At 42.2% G+C, this 25,313-nt stretch overlaps 2 protein-coding genes across 9 annotated transcripts in view; one reads left to right on the top strand and one right to left on the bottom strand.

Annotated features, from left to right (window-relative positions):
- Positions 1-21,845, bottom strand: part of SLC26A1 (solute carrier family 26 member 1) — a 98,653-nt gene extending 76,808 nt beyond the window's left edge. For 3 of the 5 annotated variants that reach the window (XM_073597546.1, XM_073597556.1, XM_073597564.1), the window contains exon 1: positions 21,599-21,845. The gene's annotated coding sequence lies outside the window, so the exon portion shown is untranslated. The remainder of the gene's footprint in view (positions 1-21,598) is intronic. The other 2 variants (XM_073597528.1, XM_073597537.1) reach the window with 1 other exon arrangement.
- IDUA (alpha-L-iduronidase) overlaps positions 1-25,313 on the top strand; it is a 244,971-nt gene that overhangs the window by 105,203 nt on the left and 114,455 nt on the right. The window lies entirely within an intron of this gene.

The raw sequence follows: 25,313 nt of genomic DNA, 5'->3' as shown, positions 1-25,313 counted from the left end.
CCGAGCATTACCATGTCAAAAAAAAAAAAAAAGAAAAAGTGCCATGGCAAAGCCCTAGCTGAATGACTGCTAAATAAAAGTCACCAGCTTTTCATGCTGTCATTTAATTTTTACTCAGTTTTTTAAGTATGCACCACATCTCTGACGATGCTGATTGGTGGTGAAACACACCAAGTGTGCACCTCTCCGAACAATCTGTGGTGATATCCACATAGGGCGGGAATGGCCTGGGTGCCGGCCCGGACCGCAGCCATGATAAATATAGAAAAATTATGAAGATGGCGGCACTCCAAAATGGATAAAATCAAAACTACTTGTCATAAACAGGTGTGACCAGAATCGTGTGAACTGCAACAGAGGGAACCAAACGCATGTAAAGTGAAATAATGTAGTTTTTTTAAGATAAGTGAATATAGATATAAAAACACCTCCAATACCAAACAGTGTACAACAATCCAACAACCAGACAGTGACCCACAAATAACAACAGACAAAACAGGTATATACAATAGATGGGGAATACCAGATTTGTAAACGTAGCCAGGCCAGGGTCATAAATGGGAGATCAGCAGATGGGGGCAAGGAGTAGGACAAGACAGGGAAAAGGTGGAAAGGGTCAGGCTGCAGGGCAGAGGAACAGGAATACAGAATCACAGGATGGACAGGAACAGGTACAAATACAGGTTCAGGTTCTCAGAATCACAAGATACAGGTCAGGGCTCAAAGACAATATCAAGGCAAGTGTGTGAGTGCTTGATGGGTATGAGTACACATCTCCTGCAATTAGCCTCAGTTGACTCCTGATCGCAGGAGATAATGTCGTCTCCACACTGCCAGGAGACACCCGCTGGTGGACACCATTACTGCGGCTCAAAGGTCAGACAGGGCCACCAGCAGGTGAAATCTCTCGCGATAGTTCCAGACTGCTAGGAGACACCCGCTGGTGGACATCAGTACTGCGGGCCAAAGGTCTGACAGCGCCACCAGCAGGTGAAACCTTTCCTGACAGTACCTCCCTTGAAGGAGTGGCCTCCGGACGCTCCAACTAGCCGCAGCTGTAAGAAGTCCATGGCATCAAGCCAGGCAGTGGGCAGAGGCATATCAAGCTGAGCATGTACAAAGTACAAGGCATCAAGCTGGGCAGCGGGCAGAGGCACACCAAGCTGGGCATGTAAAAAGTCCATGGCATTAAGCCGGGCAACGGGCAGAGGCACATCAAGCTGGGCAGCTGGCAGTGTCACATCAAGCTGGGCAGCAGGCAGCGGCACATCAAGAGGGGCAGCGGCACATCAAGCTGGGCAGCAGACACATCAAGCTGGGCAGCAGGTAGCGGCACATCAAGCTGGGCAGCAGGCACAGGCACATCAAGCTGGGCAGCGGGCACATCAAGCTGGGCAATGGGCATAGACACATCAAGCTGGGCAGCGGGCACAGACACATCGAGCTGGGCAGTGGGCACATCAAGCTGGGCAGCAAGCACATCAAGCTGGGCAGCAAGCACATCAAACTGGACTGCAGGCACATTAAACTGGGCAGCAGGCACATCAAGCTGGGTAGCAAGCACGTCAAACTGGCCTGCAGGCACATCAAACTGGGTAGCAGGCACATCAAGCTGGGCAGCAAGCATATCAAACTGGGCTGCAGGCACATCAAACTGGGCAGCAGGCACTTTAAACTGGGCAGCGAACAGAGGCACATCAGGCTGGGCAGCGAACAGAGGCACATCAGGCTGGGCAGCAGACAGAGGCACATCAGGCTGGGCAGCAGACAGGCACATCAGGCTGGGCAGCGGGCAGAGATAAATCAGTTTGGCCTTTTTGCAGGAGCACATCAGGCTGGGCAGCGGACAGAGGCACACTAGGCTGGGCAGTGGACAGAAGCACACCAGGCTGGGCAGCGGACAGAGGCACACCAGGCTGGGCAGCGGACAGAGGCACACCAGGCTGGGCAGTGGACAGAGGCACACCAGGCTGGGCAGCAGACAGAGGAACACCAGGCTGGGCAGCGGACAGAGGCACACCAGGCTGGGCAGCGGACAGAGGCACATCAGGCTGGGCAGCGGACAGAGGCACATCAGGCTGGGCAGCAGACTCTGGGTCATCTGGCTGGGTAGCAGGCTCTGGGTCATCTGGCTGGGTAGCAGGCTCCGAGTCATCTGGTTGGGCAGCAGGCTCCGGGTCATCTGGCTGGGCAGCTAGCTTTGGGTCAGCTGGTTGGGCAGCAAGCTCCGGGTCATCTAGCTGGGCCGCAGGCTTCGGGTCATCTGGCTGGGTAGCAGGCTCCACGTCATCTGGCTGGACAGCAGACACTGAAACATCAGGCCGGGCAGCGAGCACCGTAATCAGCAGGCTGGGTAACGAGCATTGGCTCAACAAGCTGGGTAACGGGCACCAGCCCAGTAGGCTGGGTAACGGGCACCAGAACTTCAGGCTGGAACACGGGCACCGGAACTTCAGACTGGAACATGGGCACCGGAAATTCAGGCTGGAACACGGACACCAGAACTTCAGGCTGGAGCAGATTGGCTAATGTGGAGGCAGGTTGGGATAATAGCAGGATCATATGGGTCGGGAAAAACTTCCACTTTTCCTTTGGTGTAGCCACTGAAGTTCTGTAGGTGACTGCAGGGCTGAAAGTAAGGGGTGTAGCAGATTGAAAAGAAGGGCTGGAATATGGTAAGGAAGAGGGAATAGTGGCTAGGGGAAGTTTTTGTGGGGTTGTTGCAAGCAGCAGAGAAGAGGCAGATGGATTAAAGGCAGTATAGGTGCAGTGAGTAGAACAGGGTAATGATATTTGGTTGGAAGCAGAGTATATTGGGCTGAGACTGAGGTTGCCATGGGTAATGGGGGAAAGACTTTTGGGCAGGCAGGGGTCTGGTAGCAGAAATGGATTGTTGTGAGCTGACTGAGGCTGAGTGCATTATATCAGACCATGCTTGGAGTAATGGTTCAACAAAATGCGGTTTACATGTATAAGTACACATCTCCTGCAATTAGCCTCAGGTGACGCCTGATCGCAGGAGATAATGTCGGCTCCACACTGCCAGGAGACACCCGCTGGTGGACACCAGTACTGTGGCCTAAAGGTCAGACAGGGCCACCAGCAGGTGAAACCTTTCCTGACACTACTTTATTGTATGTATCCAAATAAAATAACAGGAAACACCCATCCCAGGACAGCCAGTAAACGCGTTTCACACGTCAGTGCTTATTAATTACTCTGTTACTCTGTAAATGCTGGGAGGAGCCTAGCCAGTGATGTCACATGTTTCCCAGAAATGGTATCCAGGCATTTTGTTCTGACGTATGCCTATGTTCCTTTTGATCCTGTAAGTACCTGTCTATTTTAAATAAAGCTGTTTATTTACAATACAATTGTATCATGGCTCCTTTGGTTCTCTTTGGATTGACAAGTTAAAGGTGATGTTTGAGAGATTCTCATCTTACTTCTGACATCGTGGCTAAGGGAGCTGGATGGCTGATGATAGCAGGGCCAGTGTTAGTGTTTTTGAACACAAAAGCGCTTTTCTCCTTTGGAAATCAAAGGAGTTGGTAAGAGGCTGCATACCTGTGGTGGAGGATTCACAGTGCACATATTTTTATGTCGATTGACAGCTGTCACAAAACTCACTTCGATGAAAATATCAAGCACTCTAATAAGTGGACTTTACTTTTGAAGAACTGTGTTTTGTTGCACAAGATGTATATGGTTAAATATTGATTTACTGAATTGCAATTAGTCACTGTGGCACTTTTAATGCATATATTTGCATGCTATTCATGTATTTATAGTTTTTTTTTAAAAGCGCACCATTTTCTTAGATTATAATACTATATATTACTATATACTATAATACTATATATTACTATATACTATAATACTATATATATATATATATAGATAGTATATTTTTTCTATGCTGGTCTATTGTTTTTCTATGCTATTATTTTCTATTGTTTTCTATTTTATTCTAATCTTTTCTATTTGAATGCAAATTCATTTCTATATATAAAACCATCTTCCGAAATTCGAATTTTGTATAAAATGAATTTGAATTATTTTTAAAGATTAGAATAGAGTAGAAAAGAATAGACTAGAAAAACAATAGGACAGAATAGAATAAAATATAATATATACATTATATTTATTTTATTCTGTTCTATTGTTTTTCTAGTCTATTCTTTTCTATTATTTTCTATTCTAATCTTTTCTATTCAAATTCAAGAAGCCATCTTCCGAAATTTGAATTTCGTATACAATTAATTCAAATTCGAGTAGAAAAGTTCAGCATAGAATAAAAAAGAATAGCATAGAAAAAAATATAATATATATATTATATTTTATCCTATTCTGTTCTATTGTTTTTCTAGTCTATTCTTTTCTACTCTATTCTAATCTTTAAAAATAATTCAAATTCATTTTATACGAAATTCGAATTTCGGAAGATGGTTTTATATATAGAAATGAATTTGCATTCAAATAGAAAAGATTAGAATAAAATAGAAAACAATAGAAAATAATAAATAATAGCATAGAAAAACAATAGACCAGCATAGAAAAAATATACTATCTATATATATATAGTATTATAGTATATAGTAATATATAGTATTATAGTATATAGTAACATAAAGTATTATAATCTAAGAAAATGGTGCGCTTTTAAAAAAAAACTATAAATACATGAATAGCATGCAAATATATGCATTAAAAGTGCCACAGTGACTAATTGCAATTCAGTAAATCAATATTTAACCATATACATCTTGTGCAACAAAACACAGTTCTTCAAAAGTAAAGTCCACTTATTAGAGTGCTTGATATTTTCATCGAAGTGAGTTTTGTGACAGCTGTCAATCGACATAAAAATATGTGCACTGTGAATCCTCCACCACAGGTATGCAGCCTCTTACCAACTCCTTTGATTTCCAAAGGAGAAAAGCGCTTTTGTGTTCAAAAACACTAACACTGGCCCTGCTATCATCAGCCATCCAGCTCCCTTAGCCACGATGTCAGAAGTAAGATGAGAATCTCTCAAACATCACCTTTAACTTGTCAATCCAAAGAGAACCAAAGGAGCCATGATACAATTTTATTGTAAATAAACAGCTTTATTTAAAATAGACAGGTACTTACAGGATCAAAAGGAACATAGGCATACGTCAGAACAAAATGCCTGGATACCATTTCTGGGAAACATGTGTTCCATTGTTTTTCTATTATTTTCTATTCTAATCTTTTCTATTTGAATATTTGAATTCATCCTATACGAAATTCTAATTTTGGAAGATGTTATATGTATATGTATATATATATATATATATATATATATATATATATATATAAAATATATATATATATAATATATATATATATATATTTGGAAAATGGTTATATAGAAATAGAATGAAATTGAATTCTAATAGAAAAGACTAGAATAGAAAAAACAATAGAACACAATAGAAACAAATATTATATATATATATATATATATATATATATATATATATATATATATATATATATATATATATATATATATATATATATATATATATATAATATTTGTTTCTATTGTGTTCTATTGTTTTTTCTATTCTAGTCTTTTCTATTAGAATTCAATTTCATTCTATTTCTATATAACCATTTTCCAAATATATATATATATATATATATATATATATATATATATATATATATATATATATATATATACATATAACATCTTCCAAAATTAGAATTTCGTATAGGATGAATTCAAATTCAAATAGAAAAGATTAGAATATATATATATATATATATATATATATATATATATATAAAACCATCTTCCGAAATTGGAATTTGGTACACAATGAATTAGAATTCGAATAGAAAAGATTAGAATAGAATATATTATATTTTTTTCTATTCTGTTCTATTGTTTTTCTATGCTATTCTTTTCTATTATTTTCTATTTTATTCTAATCTTTTCTATTCAAATTCACTTTCATTCTATACGTATTTCGAATTTCGCAATGGTTATATATAGTTTACTTTTTCAAATTCGGTCAAATTTTTTCGAATGCGGTAGAATTTTTTCGAATTTGACAGTTTTTTCGAATGCGGTAGAATTTTTTCAAATTTGATAGTTTTTTTGGAATGCAGTAGAATTTTTTCGAATCTGATAGTTTTTCTCGAATGTGGTCGAATTTTTTCAAATACGGGCAAATTTTTTAGAATACAAAACTAAACGAATCCCGAAAACGAATGTAACAAATGCAACGAATTTAACTAAACAAATTTAGTTAAATAACGAATCGAAACGAAACTAAACGAAAAATGCACATGTCTAGGTCTGAATACTTACAAAGAGTGAAAAATTTAAGGGGGTCTGAATACTTTCCGTCCCCCACTGTAATATAAAGTACAGTAAGCCTTGTGACATGTAAATAGTACATAATAAAAGTTTGAGCAAAACAATTGCATATGTTGTAATAAGAATTATTACAGTAAATTAAGACTCAGTACAAGTCTTCTTCTTCATCACACAGTATGAAAATACTATTTTAGCTGTGCAGGTGTGTGTACATAAAATGCAATATACGCAACAAACTTATCTAAAGAGGATTATTTTTGTAACTTGACAGCAAGTTACCTGTTGCAGTAATGCATTGATAGTAGGTCATCAAAAATAACTCAGTCTCAATCTAATGTAAGAACGTCATATGTTTTTGTAGATGTTTATTTGATAAGATTTAAGCTATGGTAGTCTTAGGCAGCCTGTTCTTTCCAGCTTGTAGGACATGCTGACAAAGGTCTACTTGGACTTCAGTTCTAGAACTAGTACAGAGACTTTGTTTTTGATGTCAGTTGTCATTTTGGGTTAACTGGTGCCACTGAACTTTTGGAGAAATAATTAGATGCTAATTAAATGTTAAGGCATTAACTTGGCTTTGTGAATACACTTGCTACCCAAAATGGCTTCCACAAAATATGGTCTTTTTATCGAGCAATTTTACATATTTTCCTACAAGGCATTTTTTTGTGTAGCTTTATCAATAAATTGAGTTTTGTAGCTCCAGAATCACCTTTGCACATCTGTATAAAAATCAGTAAAGTGCAATTTTTAAGGCTCATTCAGTAAGTCAAAGCAATGTGCAAAGTCTGTAGGAATTTATGTTTCAATGTTCCATCTCAAGTGAAGTAAAAACTAGCTGGTTCCTATTGGTTAGTGCACATTGCATGCCATTTTACTCTTGATGATTTTTTAATGAAAAATGTTTCAGTTGTTTTTTAAAGTAAAGCCTGTCAAGGAAGCAATATGGGGCTGCCCCTGCTGACCCTCACCTTCTGAAGATACCTTTTGTCTGCCTGTTATTCTGACCTTTGACTTCAGTACTTTCCAATTCACTGACCTGGAACAAGTATGCAAATCAGGAAAGTCAGAGAAAGGTAAAAGTCCCATATGGATCTGCCTAAATGTTTCAGTAATTCAGAACATATGGAAGTCAGAGAGTCAGAATAACAGCCAGACAATATTTTCAGAAGAAGAGGTCTGTGCTTATTTTTTTTTTTTTCATTGCTGTTTGCCTGCATGTGTGCATACAGTATATTTCCTCTAAAAGTGGCTAATGTAGTTTCACTAAAGCCGCATACACACGAGCGGAATGTCTGACAGAAAAGGTCCGACGTGTTCTAAATATTTCCGATGGAACCAATTCCTATCGGGAAACCCGCTCGTCTGTATGCTGTTCCGACGGACCAAAAATGACGCATGCTCTGAAGCAAGTACGAGACGGAAGTTATTGGCTACTGCACTTTCTTTTTCTAGTCCCGTCGTACGTGTTGTACGTCACACACCGCGTTCTGGAAAGTCAGACTTTGGTGTGACCGTGTGTAGGCAAGACCGCTTGAGCGGAATTCCGTTGGAGTTCCGTTGGAGAAACCTTCGCAGTTTATTCTGACGGCAAAACCGGTCGCGTGTACAGGGCATAACACGATAAACAGCAAAAAGGTTAGTTACTTAAGGGCCAACAATGAAATAGTCCCCATTCTGTAGATTAGGTGTTAGAATTTTCAAGTACGGGTGTTTTCGTGGACTAAACATTTTTGTTAGATCTGATCGTACACAGGTCTGCTATGTAGACACCCTCCCTTTCTCATTCAGTGTATGAATGTGTGCTTATCTATATCTATCAAATTGGATGTGCACACTCTTATGTGATGAACAATAAAAGAACAATTGTTCGGGAATCTCTGAAACTCCCAAATCGTACCATAAAAAAGTGAAAGAAGGGGGTGTGTGGTTTGGCTGGGTCCTAAGATGGCTGCTTAAGCAAAGAGCTCCTGCAAGCCGAGGACTACATTCTACTCTTTTGGGGAACCATCGCACCTTTTTACCAAGGGTAAGCCGAAAAGGAGCGCCTCGCCATCCCAGGCACCGAAGGAGACCGGAACTCAGCTCAGCCGTAACATCCCTGAGCTGTTCCGCACCCTCCGTTCCGATAACCACGAGGCTTCGCAGGCCTCAGGCCCCTGTTCCTTGAGCAACAGATCAGACTCACAGTCGGAGGAGAGAGACACGCCAGGCAGGCATTTAAGTCCATTGGTGACCCTATCAGACCTGCAGAGAGTAGCCTCCGACATCACGAACACCCTGTCGGCTGCTATCCTGGATCTCAAGACGGATATCCAGGCGGTGGCTACCCTCTCTCGGATTTGAAGCAAACCACGCAACTCCACACTGCAGCTATAAGGCAAGTGCAATGCACCTATGATTCACAACTATCCTATCTGTTTGACCTACACCGTCCAGTCAAGGACCTCAACAATCGTGGTTGCAGACATAACGTTAGGGTCAGGGGAGTGCCTGAGGGGATAGAAGCTGGGTCCCTGCAGAAAACGATCTTCACTATTTTTAATGATTTACTGGACCGCCCAGCGGACTCCCCAATCGAAATGGAGAGGCTACACCAGGCTCTTAGACCCCCACCCGAGACAATAAACCCCCGAGGGATGTGATATGTTGTATAGTGAACTTTACGCTTAAAGAAGAAATACTGAGGAAGGCTAGGGAAAGAGGCCACATATTGCACAATGGTACTGAGATTAAGCTTTTTCAGGACCTCTCCCCAACTACTTTACAGAACAGATGGGCTCTGCGCCTCCTGCTGGATCTACTAAGATCCCGAAACATTCAATACCGCTGGAAGTTTCTGTTTTGCCTCTCTGCCTCCGCTAGAGGCCGTACTGCTCTCCTTCGGTCACCAGAAGACCTACAAACCTTCTGTGAGCAGCTTGACCTGCCCCTGATGGATCTTCTGGATTGGTGAACCTTTTATTTCCCAACAGAGCCGTGGCGCCCGGTGTCACACAATTCCTCTCCAAAAGCACAAAGGCAGCGTTCCAGGAGACGAAGAGCAGACCTGTCCTCACCCGGAGCCCACGTATCCTGCCAAGACCTGAACCAACACAGCCCTGGACCCCCTGCAACTCCCTTCAGGGATCGCCTTGAAACCTGAGATTCTTTCAGAGTACATGAGACTGCCTGCTTGTAAGTGCATACAATTAAAGTTTGCATTGTTTTAATCCTGTTTGCGCCATTTATGTTTGACCAGAGTTAAAACTGAACCTGTTCTAAACTCCAAGCAGCCTCCTCCATATTGCTAGCCCTAGGTGACTGATCATGAATACTGCAGGGTCGATCGACAGCTAGCATGTTGTTACTGGACCCTAGCCCTGTAATGAGGCTTAAAATACTTACGCGGTCTCTCATTGCCCCATGATGAGAACTACCCATCAACCCAGGAACCTAGAGTGCTCCCTGAACCTCAGTGACTGCCATACCATCAGCACATACACTGAAACTTTAAACGGTCACCAGATGCTCCCAGTTGATGACTTCACCGTGTCACCACTTGAAGCTCCCCCCCTTTCTTTTTTTTTGTTAATATTATGTGCCTTTTTATGTACATTATATGTCTATTTAGCTATGTTCCACGGATCACCGATGCTAGTATATATATTTCTTTGGCCCTCTCAAGACTGCAATGAGCCACTCTCTGGGGCCTGTCGTTGACCTTGATTTGACGACAGATGCATTTGATCATGGCGGCACTGATACCTTATGATTCCTTTATTGACTAGTCTGTCCTTCCTTACCTTAAGTTACTACAAGTGAGCATCGGTGATTCGTGGAGATCCCATACATTACAAGCTTTACACAGTAGAAATTTGTTTCTTAGACATGTGCAACCTGAGAATGTGAGATCTTGGGGGGGGGGGGGGGGGGGGCGACATTATTTTCTGCCTAGCTGTTGGGGTTTTAATTTTGGGATCCCTAGGAATGCTTCAACATAAACATCACTACTCCTCCCCTCGAAACATCACTACTCCTCCCCTCGGAGCCACGCTTGCACTACAGGCGGCTCCTCCAGAGTGAAGGAGTCTGAATATGCTTTCTTTTATGATAGTTACTCTATGCTACTCTCAACAGTATCTTGCCCATGTTTGGGTGGCATTTTCCTCTGTTTGGTCTAAACAACGGTCTATTAATAGGTTATTAAGATTGAGTTTGTTTTAAATAAGGTTCTATAATACAAGATTGCTGTTTAGAAATGTATGACACTTGCAGGCTGATAGCAACGTTACCTCTCCTTTTTAATACTGTTTGCTTGCTCCACAGCGGTCTAGCTTACCTTCCTCTCTTTCTTATTGTTCCCCATTAAACTACTGTCTCCGAGATCTTCCATATTGCAGCAGTGTGTGATTTCAGACATATCCATTGTCCCCCTACAGCAGATCTATAAGTGAGTCTGCTGTCCATCCAGCTTACTGTCCCTTAGGTGGACTAGTATTTCTATTTCGACCTCTGGTATTTCCTTTTTTCTACAACTTGTGATATCTACAAGTTTACTTCTCATTCATCCTTCTCTCCGGATCTCTTCACTTTCCATTTCTTTTGTCTCTATATCTCTGACTCCTCTCCCCCCTCCCCCTCTTTCTATTCGATTCCCCCCCCCCCTTTTTTTTTCTTTTCTTTCCCCCCCCTTCCCTTGTCTATACTGTATAAGGTATGGAAGACGTGGCAAGATTATCATTTTTAGAAGGGCAGATCGGCCAAACCACGAGACATTGAGGTTTCCCCATTCTTTTAGGTCATGTTGGGCTCTTTTCAAGGCTACAAAGAAGTTCTCGTTGTACAAGTCAGCTAATTTGCCCGTAATTTGAATACCCAGATATGTGATGGCCTTCTTGTTCCATAGAAATGGGAAGGAGCTCTGACAAAATTCTACATCTTTATTTGTAAGGGAAACATTCAGGCATGCAATTTAGTATAGTTGATCTTTAGGTATGATAAGATCCCAAAGTTTTCTATATCTTTCAGCAGGTTAGGTAAAGAGATACGTGGGGAGGTCAGGGAAAGGAGGCTGTCACCTGCGAAAGCTGCAACCCAATACTCCCTGTCCCATATCGAAAAACCTTTGATGAGCCATAAGTTCCCCCCGAATAACACACTTGCGGGCTTCCCACAAGGTGATTGGAGAGATGTCTGGGGAGGAATTCTCCCTGAAATAGTTGTGAATTCAGGCTTCTAGGCGTGTGGCAAATTCCACATCCTTAAGCAGGGAAGAGTTTAATCGCCAAGTTTTAGTTCTGGAAGTTGATTCCGGGAAAGTCAGGGTGACTGATATAGGGTGATGGTCCGACAGAAACATTGGGTCCATTGTAGCATGTGTTAGATAAGTCAGGTCAGTTTGGGAAAGAAAGAAAAAATCTATGCGGGAGTACTTTTGAAATGGAATGGAGTAAAAAGTATAGTCCTTGACCGAAGGGAATAGAGTGCGCCACGTATCGTGTAGGGCCTCAATATGACAACATGGAGGTACCTGAGGAAGTATCAATCTCTGGATTTAGAGGAACATTAAAGTCTCCCCCTAGAAGGACCATGCCCTCCCTAAAGGAGAGTAATAGATCACTGATTTTCCTGAAAAAGGAAACCTGATGTTCATTTGGAGAATAAATATTCGCCAATGTCAGTGGATTAGATGGGTATAGGCCCTTGATAAAGACAAACCTGCCCTCTGGGTCCACCAAGGAGTCTGACAGTTGGAAAGGTGCGTGCTTGGATATTAGTATGGAAGTTCCTTTAGTCTTTGCGGTGAGGTTCGTGGAGTGAATGACTGTGCGATAGAGATTGTTAGTAAGTTTAGGAATGGAATCTGAGCGGAAATGGGTTTCCTGGAGGAGGATAAACTGAGCCTTCTGTTTAGCAAGGGCGGACATGACTTGTGATGGTTTTTCTGGCACATATAAGCCTTTTACATTAAGGGACACACGTGAAAAATACGTTCACTATCCCGTGGTTTAGAATGCGCCTGCAAACATCGAGGTGGCAAAGCTGGAGAACAGGCTGGTGCGGATGAGGGGTGGGGGACGGAAAGGAGGGGAGTAGGGACAAGATAGACATGGATGTTCCAGTCTACAAGTCGCATAAGATGGCTTGCCAGATAGTATTTGTAAAGATCTGGCAGACCAATACCACCTCTAGTTTTTAAGCATATGAGTCGAGAACACTTAATATGAGGAAGAGAGTTTCTCCATATAAACAATGAGCATGCCTTCTTGTATGTTGCAAAAAAAGAGGTCACTAGGTTGATCGGAATGCACTGTATTGTGCAGTAAGTTTAGGAATGGAATCTGAGCGGAAATGGGTTTCCTGGAGGAGGATAAACTGAGCCTTCTGTTTAGCAAGGGCGGACATGACTTGTGATGGTTTTTCTGGCACATTTAAGCCTTTTACATTAAGGGACACACGTGAAAAATACGAGAAACTCTCCTCCCCATATTAAGTGTTCTCGACTCACACGCTTAAAAACTAGAGGTGGTATTGGTCTGCCAGATCTTTACAAATACTATCTGGCAAGCCATCTTATGCGACTTGTAGACTGGAACATCCATGAGGCTGGGAAGGTCTGGGTGCTCTTAGATAAATCATTCACACGACTCCCTCTCAGATCTATACCCTGGATACTACACCGACATTGGCCACCAGAGATCGTGATACATCCTCTTATTCACTCATCTCTCGGGGCCTTTGGGCGAGCGACAAAAAATGTAACATTCTCTTCGATCCCTGGGCCCCTAACTACACTAAGAGGAAACCCCAGTTTTACATCAGGAGCTCCCAATTCCTTTCTAAGTCAGGAATGGCCTCACGACAAAGTACTAGCTCATCAGTTTTTCTCTCGTGGATCCCCTCGCTCATATGAGGACTTAGTATCTACGTCCCTTTCCAATTCCTTTCCGTTCTGGTCATACAGGCAGATACGATACTTCCTCTGCGATGGCAGAGACATGGACGAGACAATTGACGCCCTTTGAATCATTATGTACACGACCTCCCCCACAAAGACACTTGATTTCTTGTATATACAGTATACTCCTAGAGGACCCCACCAGCACCCTAGACTCAGCACGTATAGCCTGGGAGTCTGATCTTCAGATTTCCCTCACTGATGATGATTGGGTCCTCATTAATAAATATACTCACAAGGGCTCCCTTAATGTTGTCATCCAGGGAAATTGCTACAAAATTGAAACACACTGGTACAGGACCCCAACACGCCTACACAAATTTTTCCCATCTATCCCAGATAAATGCTGGAGATGTGGTAGAGCAAAGGGAACCATGCTCCACATTTGGGGGGACTGTGATTCCCTTCAGCCATTCTGGAAGGAGATACATGAGTTTATTGCGCACACTACTACGTACACCTTGGATTACTCCCCGGCACAGTACCTTCTGCACCATACACATCTAACCAAAACTGAATACTATAAGTCCCTGGCCATGCATATGGTAAATGCGGCAAGACTATGCATTCTGGTGCATTGGCAATCCACACACATTCCGACATCTCGCAAGAGCGTTTCCAAAAATTTACGAAAACATGGGCGTGTTGGACTCAGTTTAAATTAACACAGCGTTTTCAAGCCTATAACTCTTAAACTAAAACTGCCACTCTCTTAGCTGGAGGCGGTAAAAGAAAACAAATCTGAGTAGGAAGGCTACACTGGAGAATGAATACTGGTTCTGATAACTCCTATGCCCTATACCCTCTCCCGCTTCCCCCTTCTCCACTCCCTTCTGTGTACCCCCCCACTTTTGTTTTTCTTTTTTTCCTCTCTCTCTCTCTCTCTCTCTCTCTCTCTCTCTCTGTCTCTCCTCTTTGTATGAACATTCCCTTTAGGATACCTTTTTACAGTTCTACTAACACACCCCACCAGTCTTATGCCCCGTACACACGGTCGGATTTTCCGACGGAAAATGTGTGATAGGACCTTGTTGTCGGAAATTCCGACTGTGTGTAGGCTCCATCACACATTTTCCATTGGATTTTCTGACACACAAAGTTTGAGAGCAAGCTATAAAATTTTCCGACAACAAAATCCGTTGTCGGAATTTCTGATCATGTGTACACAAATCCGACGCACAAAGTGCCACGCATGCTCAGAATAAATAAAGAGATGAAAGCTATTGGCTACTGCCCCGTTTATAGTCCCGACGTACGTGTTTTACGTCACCGCGTTCAGAATGATCGGATTTTCCGACAACTTTGTGTGACCGTGTGTATGCAAGACAAGTTTGAGCCAACATCCATCGGAAAAAATCCTAGGATTTTGTTGTCGGAATGTCCGATCAATGTCCGACCGTGTGTACGGGGCATAAGACTGTGGAGTTGGAATACTTGCAGGCTTGATAACCATTTACTACTTATGATTTGTCTATGTGCCTTGGAATCTCGCATAAAACATTTGTCGTTATGTTTTTCGATGTATGTACTGTTCTATGTAATCTCAATAAAATTCTTTATGGAAAAAAAGTGAAAGAAAGCTGTGCTCAGGAAATAGGTAAATCTTTATTTTGTAATTTAATTGGGCATCCTTTTACCAAGCAAAAATATTTCATAAAGCAGGAGAGACCACTGTTGGGACTTTGGCGCCAGTACCTTCTGGTGCAGTAGGCTTGGCCATTAACCCAGGGGACCTCAACACAAGAAAGGAGAGTATGCAAACAAGATTTTAAAGCAACACTATCCCTTGCCTATTCACATTCCACCCCCCTCTCACAGTCTCACTGCATACCCACTGCAGGGTTCCATCCTGGGAAAGCTACAGTGATGGATAGTGTCAGAGCTTATTCATGTGGATGAAGTCATCATTCCATCCATGTGACAGTGTTTGGGCCTTGCAATTGGCCACTCGTGCTCAAACAATGTCACATGGTCAAAAGCTCCACCATAGCCAGAAGCTCCAATAGAGGAATGTAATGGGAAGATAGAGCAAGGAAGGAGCAACAGAACAGGGCCAGTGTCAGCTTACATAAGGCAAGGTTGATGCTGGGTTACAGGGAATATGAGCATGAGGCCATAGGGTAGGACATTGCTGTCTATGCTGAGGGCTCTCCATTGCCATGCTTAAACCTATTGTATCTACCATTTCAGGGCTCTTACTCCATTCCACAATCCTTATGCCGCGTACACACGAGCGGACCTTACGGCAGACTTTGCCCGGCGGATGGGATTTCGTCGGACAATTCGATCGTGTGTGGGCTCCAGTGGACTTTGTTTGCTCAAAAGTTGGACGGACTTAGATTTGAAACATGTTTTAAATCTATCCGTCGAACTCGAGTCCGGTCGAAAAGTCCGCTCGTCTGTATGCTAGTTCGGACAAAAAGCCACGCTAGGGCAGCTATTGGCTACTGGCTATGAACTTCCTTGTTTTAGTCCGGTCGTACGTCATCACGTACGAATTCGACAGACTTTGGTGGATTGTGTGTAGGCAAGTCCGTTCATTCGTAAAGTACGTCGAAAAGTCCGCCGGGCAAAGTCTGCCGTAAAGTCCGACCGTGTGTACGCGGCATAAGGATTAGAGGGAAACCTACAACATGGTGTTGTTTTGTAAAGTTCCACAATGTTTATGAATAAGTGTTTTTGTTTTCATTGTGCTGCTGTCTTCCATTGTTTCATAAAAACTTTGTTGTCAGAATTGCTGCATGTGAAACAAATATGCGTAATTTAATGCAGGCACCACCACTGCTAGGATTGCTTTACATTACAAACCTTGTGTAGTGGTTGATTTAAATGTAATTGAAAAAACAGGTTACAGATTATGATAGGAAGGTGACTTAAAAAGTAAATGGGGTTTAGTTACTAAAGGCAAATCCACTGTGCACTACAAGTGCAATTGGAAGTGCAGTCGCTGTAGATCCGAAGGGGAGATGCAAGGAAAATAAAAAAACAGCATTTTTGCTTGTACACGATTTCCCTCATTTTGATCTTCCCCTCAGATCTACAGTGACTGCACTTCCAAGTGCACCAGTGGTTGTGTGTCCATAAAGGGCTCAGGAGCAACGCCCCCCCTCTCCTAGCACCGCTCTATCACCATAGATAGATTCCTGCATTACCTGAATCTATCTATCTATGGTCATCGCTGACACCCCCTATTCAGGCAGCCGGCTCCTTTTCGGGTGCCGGGCACCTGAATTACAGCGGCGGGGTTGTTTTTTTGAAGCACCTGATTAGAGCTGTAGGCTCTAATAGGCGCCCAAAAAGGTGAACACCGGGCGCAATGCTGTGAGTTCGCTGTTCACTCAGCTGTGTGTTAGCAAAGCGAAGGAATTCACTTTGCTAACACTGACCTGCCTCTCAGCCAATCAGGGGCTCGGGTCTGTTACCTGTCATCTGATTGGCTGAAACGTCAGGCGCTGTGATTGGACGCCTGATAGAGAGGACGGAAGATGATATCGAAGAGCGTGCAGGACACCGCCGCTGACCCGCTGCAAGACAGGTAAGTGCAGGGTGATGCACACTGGCAGCAACTGATGCACAGTAGCGGCTATTGATGGGCACACTGGCAGCATTTGATGGGGCACAGTAGCGACTATTGATGGGCACACTGGTAGCATTTGATGGGGCACAGTAGCGGCTATTGATGGGCACACTGGCAGTATTTGATGGGGCACAGTAGCGACTATTGATGGGCACACTGGCAGCATTTGATGGGGCACAGTAGCGGCTATTGATGGGCACACTGGCAGCATTTGATGGGGCACAGTAGTGGTAATTGATGGGCACACTGGCAGCAATTGATGGGGCACAGTAATGGCAATTGATGGGCACACTGGCAGCAATTGATGGGCACACTGGCAGCAATTGATGGCACAGTGGCTGCATTTGATGGCACAGTGGCAGCATTCGATGGCACAGTGGCTGCATTTGATGGGCACAGTGGCGGCAATTGATGGGCACAGTGGCTGCAATTGATGGGCACAGTGGCGGCAATTGATGGGCACAGTGGCTGCATTTGATGACACAGTGGCGGCAATTGATGGGGTTTTTTTTTTCAGTTTGTTTGCTCCCCCCCCCAAAAAAATTTGGAGCACCAGCCGCCACTGAAGTGCACTTGCCTTTAGTAAGCAATGGGGTTGATTTACTAAAGGCAAATCCACTTTGCACTACAAGTGCACTGCAAGTGCACTTGGAAGTGTAGTTGTTGTAAATCTGAGGGGAAGATCTGAAATGAGGGGAAGCTCTGCTGATTTTATTATCCAATCAGGTGCAAGCTAAAATGCTGTTTTTTATTTTCCTTGCATGTCCCCCTCAGATCTACAGCGACTGCACTTCCAAGTGCACTTTCAAGTGCACTTGTAGTGCAAAGTGGATTTGCCTTTAGTAAATAACCCCTAATGTGTCGTATTTCAGTAGACTTGACAATTAAAGAGGCTGAAAGATTCAAGAAATGTTTCAGGAACAATAGTTATTCATTAATCTTTTTATAGTTCTGACTGAAATACTACTCTTGTAAACTTTCAGGGTGTGGGCACTGTGCGAATAAGTGGCAGAGATAAATGTTCTTACTATGACTCTTAACCAGGTCTTTGGCTATAGCTGAGTAATATGGTATACTATTCCATTTCTATTCCATATACTATTCCATAGAAACCATGGAAAAGGATTTTAGATCACTCTCTTATTAAATGGGTTAAACAAAATATGGTATAAATTTTTTTTTTCAGATTGAGGACATAAGTTATTCACTACAGGGAAACTAGTGTTTTTCAGTAAATACACACTTTTAATTGATTTCTACTGTATATGCTGATTAAATAAGGCAATGTACATGTTACATGCTTGTGCTTCCATATTTTGATTATTATTTTTTTACATGTAAATTTTTTTAATTCTCTTTTATAGTTCTTTCCAATAGACTTCCTCTGACAGAGGCGAACACAGTCAATCTTCTGTAATACTATGTAGGAGCATTATTAACTGCTTTCTGCTCAGCCTATAAAGAAATGGCGGCCGAACTGGAGCTTTCCCATTCTGGGTGGACGTCATACGATGTTCTGTCACCCACTGTCTCCATCGGACAGCGGATGACAGATCAGTGTACTGAACCACTGCTAGTAGCATGTGATTGCTGTGACCAATCACAGTAGGTCACATGACAATTGTACACAATAGATGGCTTCCATTCATTGTGTACTATTCTAAAGACCTCTGTGATTGGTCACAGTGATTTCATGGTACAGGTAGGGTCAATCACAGATTTTTTAGTTTCATTTTCGTATGGACTAAATAAAATATACATTGATTTGTTTTTGTTTTTCACCAAAGAAATGTAACAGTATATATGTTTGCCTAAATCTGTGAAGAAAAGTTATTTATTTCCAAAATGTTTCCAAAATGTTATAACCGAAATGAAGAAAAGCATATTTTTTTTCAAGATTTTCAGTATTTGTTTGACAGCGCTGAAAGCTGAAAATTGGCCTGAGCAAGAAGGGGGAGAAAGTGTCTGGTACTCATGTGGTTAAAATGCCTTACACCACTGCCCTTATAAATGCTTACTCAGGTCCTTTATCCTTACTATTTTGACTATAGAATCCTGCATATCAACACAATCTTGGCTAACGGGGGAATGGCATCCCCTTTTAATGCGTTTTTCATACAATGCGGTCTGCTTCCTCAATAGAGAACAGCGATATTTATGCGAAGATCATGTGACAAATATTTTTTAAAAAATGCTTTTATTTTTCCTAAAAATCTTTGTTATATGATCTTTTACAGCAATATTACCATAGTATGGTACCTGTAAAGTCTGAAAATCTACATCCTATCTGAACAGGCAAACATTAGATCTTGATTCAAATAGTGCCTACAAATAAAGATAATATACTTGAATAAATATTGACCTCTTGTATTCATTACCATGATCTAAGTGAATGAAAACGCAGATTTTTTTTCTTTTGGAAAAAGTAAGTATACCCTTACATTTATCACCTTTTTAAATCCACAAAATTTGAACCCAGTGTTCCACTGATTAGGGCCACATTAGGGAGTATGCAGGTGGAACCCATGTTGTTTTAATATCAGATATCTAGGGTCTGGTGTTCTCATTGCTATTAATGTGTGTGGTGTCATCATGCCAAGATAAAAAGAGCTCTCTACGACCCTCAGAAAGTTTTGGATGCCTAGGAGTCTGGCAAGAAATCTAAAAACGATTGCCAAATTAGTTGAAAATAGTTGCTCCAGTGTAAGGAAAATAGCCTACAAGTGATGGAGACTGCTAATTTGTCCATGACCGTCTGGTTCAGCAAATTCATCCCAGGGGCTTGCCATTTCATGGTAAAATAAGTCTCTAAGAACCCAAAATCTTATTGTGAGTTGTTCAGGTAAAACTTGCAACATTTGGGATAAAAATACATGCATCTATAGTCGAAAAAAGATTGCATCAATTCAACCTGTAGAGTTGCAAAGAGTTAAGAAAAAGCCTTTGCTGATCAAAAAGAACATTAGAACAAGATTATAGTTTGGCATGGAACATATAGGCAAAGATCAGGCCTTCTGGAACAACATGCTGCAGTCTGATGAATCAAAGATCGAGTTGTTTGTCACAGTAAGACTAGGTTCACACTGGCATTAAAAGCAGGCGTTTGAGAGGCATTAAAAATGCCCCTCAAATGCTTATGCAAATGATAACATTGGACAGTACACAGTGCTGGTCACATTATCAAAATATGAAGTGTTAGCGTCACTTCACTTCAAAATTGAAGCCTCGTGTTGAGTCAGGAGGCGTTGGAAGCTTTTCAACACCTCACATTCAAGTCTATAGTAACGCTTGGTAAACACTCTGGCAGGCATTTGCAGCACGGTTGCGGGTCGCTAATATTCGTTTATTTCCTGTAATGGAATAGGCAGTTGTGGAGCAGTTTTAACACGCCTTAACGCTCATCAAACGCTTCAAAACGGTGCCTAGAGCGTTTGGGGAGCATTTTTGACTTGTCATTAACGCTTGTAAAACGGCAGTCTAACGCCCATATTAAAGCTCATTAACGTGCGTCTAATGCCTAATGCCTAACTAACGCTATAGGAGCATTTGTTCAGCGTTAGAAATTTAGTGTGAACAAGCCCTAACAAGTAGACCTATTTGTCACAAATCAGAGACAGTATTTGAGGAGAACCTCATAAGTGTGAAGCATAGTGATAAAAATGCTATTGTTTGGGGTTGCTTTGCTGCTTCAGAGCCTGGACAGCTCACAGTCATCAAGTTAACTATACATTCTATATCATGTGCTTGATGAGAACATGAGGTTATCTGTCTAAAAGTTGAAGTTGAATCAAAATTGAGTCTTTATACACGGAATGGCTCAAAAAGAAAAAAATAGAGGGTTATGGACTGCCCTAGTCATAGCCTTAATGTGATTCCTGCTAAAATTTTGTAGGAGGTTTTGAAAAGAGCAGTTTATGTGCATAAACCCACAGACATCTTGCAAATGAAAGCATTTTTCATGGAAAAGTGGCCAAAAATGTCACTGTCAGAGACTGGTGGGCAGCTATACAAAACCTCTACAAGAAGAAATTTCTGCTAATGGGGGCAATACCAGCTTTTAATGCCAAGGTTGTACTTATATTTTCCACAGTACACCAGTACATCTACTGACATTTTTGTTCAATAAATTAATGAAAAGGCATTTTTTCTATTTGCTCCTTTTCAACTATATCACCTTTATCTGTAGACAGTGAGTGAATAAAGAACGAATGTTTGCATGTTCAAATGTGTTGAAATGGACCACAACTTTCATGGGGTGTAATTTATTTTTGACATGACTGTATGTATATTACTAAACAATACACAAAAAGTAGATTTTCGCACATCAACACTTTTTAATTATAAATATTCCTTCAAATAGATGTTTAGGCAGTGAAGCACAAATTGCAATATAAATACCTTACCTTTACTTCAATAAAAACATTCTATGTCCCTTCAAACTAGATATTTAAAAAAAACTGTAGCTAGCCTTAATTTTGCTCCTGATTTGCTCTGTGACATGCTATGTCTAGATTTTTTTTTAAAGATTAAATGGATAATTGTTCGTGATTATTACTTATGCTTTTACCAGACAAGGAATGCATCAGCTGACTTTTTAAATGGGTTTTAACCCTTATGCAATACGTTTTAAGAATGTATAACTCTATATTATATAAACTAAAAACATTACACGTTAATACTATATTTATCCTTTGGTATGACTAAATTAGAGCAAGTGACTTACCTTATGTGTGTTCTTTGTTGAAAAAAGTGTACAGAAATATGTAATTCATTAAATCATTAAAAATGAGTAGCGCTCTTATTTTTCCTGTTCTACAATTGTCTGTAGCTTCTGTAAGACAAACTTTATGTCCAGTATGAGTGAAAAAAAAACTGTAAAGATAAAGTTCAAAGTTGATTTACTGCATGAATTCAGGCTCCATACTACAGACAGAAGTGCAGAAGAATGTGCAATGGCAAGCCGGTTTTCCTTATATATGATATGAGATTGCTTATTAACTGTTCACAGGATGAAATTATGCTGAGACATACTCATAACTTCACTGAACTTTGAATCCATTCCTATTTAGTGTTGTCTATGGAGAGTAAAAGATTGGGTTGTGCCCTGAAATATCAGCTAATTATTGAATTTATTCTGCAGAAGTAAATGAATCCTTCTAGAGAGAAAAAGAAAAAGAGAGCGAAAGAGATGGTGGGGTACAGTAATTCACGTTCAATGACTTTATCGTTTTCATTTAATCTTGTGTCCTGGGGTAGGACTAGCGAATGCTAAAGGCCCATTAGTCTTATTATCAACTCATGAATCTGACACTATTTAAAAAATATATTCAAGTATGTATTTGTAACTCAAAAAGTACCTTTTACAGTATTGCTCTCAGCCTCCTCCAAATCTCCAAATTCCTTTTATTTTATTTTTTTGTTATTTTATTGCTGCTGTGATCCAACTTCATGTTTTGAAGGTGGCTATATTCATTTTGCATGGTTCCATTGTATTTAGGAACGCAGTCACCCTTTCTTGCTTGCTCCCGAGATGGGATTTGTAGTGTGCATGGAGCAGTACTTGTACCTGCAACTAACATGCTCTGCAAATGGATGTTGGGGGAGAGGGGGGGGGGGGCAGAAAAACACAATGGGAATAATTTTATATTTTCATGAAAAAATAGAACAGAGCCATTAAGTTCTTGATGTGCATACATTATTTTAAAGAATAAAGATATCATTTAGTGTCACTTTTTTTTAATTTGATCATCAGTAGGAGAATAAACATGAGGGTGACATGAGGTCAGGTCAAGTAGAGCCCAAAATATTCCTTATAAGATATATACAGTATCTCACAAAAGTGAGTACACCCCTCACATTTTTGTAAACATTTTATTATATCTTTTTATGTGACAACACTGAAGAAATGACACTTTGCTACAATGTAAAGTAGTGCGTGTACAGCTTGTATAACAGTGTATATTTTCTGTCCCCTCAAAATAACAACACACAGCCATTATTGTCTAAACCACTGGCAACAAAAGTGAGTACACCCCTAAGTGAAAATGTCCAAATTGGGCCCAAAGTGACAATATTTTGTGTGGCCACCATTATTTTTCAGCACTGCCTTAACCCTCTTGGGCATGGAGTTCACCAGAGCTTCACAGGTTGTCACTGGAGTCCTCTTCCACTTCTCCATGACAACATCACAGAGCTGGTGGATGTTAGAGACCTTGTGCTTCTCCACCTTCAATTTGAGGATGCCCCACAGATGCTCAATAGGGTTTAAGTCTGAAGACACGCTTGGCCAGTCTATCACCTTTACCCTCAGCTTCTGTAGCAAGGCAGTGGTCCTCTTGGAGGTGTGTTGGGGGTCGTTATCATGTTGGAATACTGCCCTGCAGCCCAGTCTCCGAAGGAAGCGGATCATGCTCTGCTTCAGTATGTCACAGTACATGTTGGCATTCATGGTTCCCTCAATGAACTGTAGCACCCCAGTGCCAGCAGCACTTATGCAGCCCCAGACCATGACACTCCCACCACCATGCTTGACTGTAGGCAAGACACAGTTGTCTTTGTACCTGGTTGCCGCCACACACACTTGACACCATCTGAATCAAATAAGTTTATCTTGGTCTCATCAGACCACAGGATATGGTTCCAGTAATCCATGTCCTCAGTCTGCTTGCATGGGCGTAGCATAAGGGGTTGCAGGGGTCACAATTGCAACCCCGCCCCTAGCTCCAGGGGGCCCCCTGCAGCCTCCCTGTCATATTATCATATCCTCCACAAAATCCTGCTCCGATCTGCCCTAGGGCCCCACAGCCACGCTCCAGTACTGGGCTTCTACTTTGCCTTCCACAGTCCACACCCCTCTGTTCCCATTGGCTGGGGATAAGCTGTGAGCTATTTCCTGAATGGAGAGGAGCACGAGGTGAGAACAGCCCAGGATGGGAAAGTGTCTGTGCTGTGTGCCGGCAACATGGAATGGTAACCAAGCTCAGCGAGGCAAGAGGAAGAGAGTGCTGTCCTGTAGCCACTTTGGGACCGATGTCACTGATGAGATTAGATATGGCACTGCTCAGTGTCTCCTAGTCACCAGCTGGGATTCTCTGTACCCCCCCACCTGGGGATGTCTACTTACCCCACTTGCCTGACAACTGGGGAAAAGACACACACCTCCGGGAAGTGACCTTCCCCCAACACCTGCCAGCACTGACATAGAAACCTTCAGAAATTGCTAAAACAAATCCCTTAACACCTCCTTGGGAGGGCCTGAAGGGCTGCATGCTCCAGATTTTGTGTTACATGGCTTTGCCCTTCCATATCTAAGTTGCCTCCCCCCCAAAGCCCCCTTAACACCTCTTCCACCCTGCATGCTATGCCCGGCTGCTGAGCTCCCTTCCCATTACAGCACTCTATACTGTTCCTCCTCCGCAGGGCTGAAATCACATTCCTTTACAACACAGCCAGTTAGCCATGATCTGCACAGGGTGTATATGCCTACTGCAACTACACTGCTGTTCCGACCAGAGAATTTCACAGGTCAGAAGGGCAACATAAAAGCCAGATACACCCCGTGAAGACTGACAGACTGTGTGTAAAGAAATGTGATTTCAGCCCTGTGTATTGTGGGGGGGGGCTGTATACAGTGCTGTGATGGGAAAAGAGCTCTGCCAAGTGACCTGCCAGGGGTCCCAGTCCTCTGATTCTCCGGCGGTGATCCCTGTCCTCTGATTCTCCGGCGGTGATCCCTCTCCTCTGATGTAAAGAGGAACTCTGGGAACTCAAAACTCTTAAGCCACTTTGAGTATCTTGGCGTGCGGTGGATGTATCTTCACACACGTTGGAAGTAGTGGGGGGGGGCCCCAGGTCAACTTTTGCATCGGGGCCCACAAGCTTCAAGCTATGCCTTTGTCTGCTTGCCTTCAGCAAACTGTTTGCGGGCTTTCTTGTGCATCATCTTTAGAAGAAGCATTCTTCTGGGATGACAGCCATGCAGACCAATTTTATGCAGTGTGCAGCATATGGTCTTAGCCCTGACAAGCTGACCCCCCCCCCCACCCCTTCAACCTCTGCAGCAATGCTGGCAGCACTCATACATCTATTTCCCAAAGACAACCTCTGGATATGACACTGAGCACGTGCACTCAACTTCTTTGGTCAACCATGTCGAGGTCTGTTGTGAGTGGAACCTGTCCTGTTAAACTGCTGTATGGTCTTGGCCACCGTGCTGCAGCTCAGTTTCAGGGTATTGGCAATCTTCTTATAGCCTAGGCCATCTTCAGAGTTTTTTGCCATGAGGTGCCATGTTGAACTTCCAGTGACCAGTATGAGAGAATGAGAGCGATAACACCAAATTTAACACACCTGCTCCCCATTCACACCTGAGACCTTGTAACACTAACAAGTCACATGACACCAGGGAGGGAAAATGGCTAATTGGGCCCAATTTGGAC

The sequence above is a fragment of the Aquarana catesbeiana genome, linkage group LG01 (genome assembly GCF_042186555.1).
Source record: "Aquarana catesbeiana isolate 2022-GZ linkage group LG01, ASM4218655v1, whole genome shotgun sequence".
In the NCBI taxonomy this organism is placed as follows: Eukaryota; Metazoa; Chordata; class Amphibia; order Anura; family Ranidae; genus Aquarana; species Aquarana catesbeiana.
The sequence above is the reverse complement of the archived record's forward strand: the minus strand, read 5'-3'. Positions and strand labels throughout refer to the sequence as shown.